General features: G+C 42.2%; 1 long non-coding RNA gene across 1 annotated transcript in view; it reads right to left on the bottom strand.

Moving 5' to 3' along the window:
• Window positions 1–6: 6 nt before the first annotated feature.
• The window catches only part of LOC102674512, a 292,632-nt gene continuing 291,527 nt past the window's right edge, over window positions 7–1,111 (bottom strand). Inside the window, exon 3 of the long non-coding RNA XR_420739.1 lies at window positions 7–161. This is a non-coding gene — a long non-coding RNA (uncharacterized LOC102674512). The remainder of the gene's footprint in view (window positions 162–1,111) is intronic.

The following is a 1,111-nucleotide window of genomic DNA, read 5'->3' on the forward strand; positions in this document are numbered from 1 at the left end:
GACGACGATACGGACGAGGCGGAACTCGTTGATGTCGCGAGACCGTGATCCGCTGACGCGGTCGCACTACCTGTACTCGGTACCGGCAGTCCCTGGAAGTACTGGCGAGCCCCCTCTAATACGTTCGTGAAGCTCACATCCATGTCACGCCGACTGCTGATCTGCAATTAGAACGAATTATTAGAACGAATCCGATTTAACATTTTCTTTTTCTTTTTTTTTTTGTGTGCGAGAATAGATTTAAATCGTTCCAAATGTTATTTCGATTATTTTGATCGTTTGACTAATTCTTCGCAAAAAGATAAGCTTCGATATTTCTCTAAATAAGTCAAAGTCATTTTGGAAAAGGTACATAAAAAAATACGAAAGAAATTCTTACGATAAACCGAACATTTAGTACATTTAATAGAATGGGTTCTTTAGAAATTACGCGAAATATTAATTAAATTCGAAGCTTCGAAAGCGTTTAATTTCTACAGTGTTTCAAACGCTGCTCATCGATCTTACGAGAAGAGAGGTACATTCCCCTCGGGTTTCTCACGCAGATGAGACATTCGAAAATAAGGCACGTCTCATAAACCGCAACGGGCGACCCCGAAGATTAACGAAAACTAAGTTCGCACGGTGCTGTCGGCTACCAGGCTAGGGAACCAGGTCGAAACATTAATCTTCATTGTCTTGTATTTGTCCGTTGCGAACGAACGCTTCCCTTCTCCCTCTCTCTCTCTCTCTCTCTGCCTGCCTTTCCATCCTATTTTCTCCAACGACCGACTCGAAGCGTGATCTCGCGTTATTAATCTCGTTGGCCCATGAAAGATAAGATCATCGCGCTGAACTGCAAAGGGGAGATTCTTCGGAGAGACCGATGACGAGTTGCGATCCTAAACGGTCGGGATTGATAGAGAAACCTCGCGACTCGTCTCGTGGCTCGATTAAACGCTAGGTTGATACACCTGATAAACGGCGGCGAGGAGATGAGGTCGAGGTTTTGCGAGGAGGAAGAGCATTTAAAGAGAATTTGAATTAGACAATTTACTCTTGCATTAGAGCTACACAAGCTCTGTATGTGTATATATATATATATATATATATATATATATATATATATATA

Source organism: Apis dorsata, unplaced genomic scaffold (assembly GCF_000469605.1).
Source record: "Apis dorsata unplaced genomic scaffold, Apis dorsata 1.3 scaffold_50, whole genome shotgun sequence".
NCBI classification, from domain to species: Eukaryota; Metazoa; Arthropoda; class Insecta; order Hymenoptera; family Apidae; genus Apis; species Apis dorsata.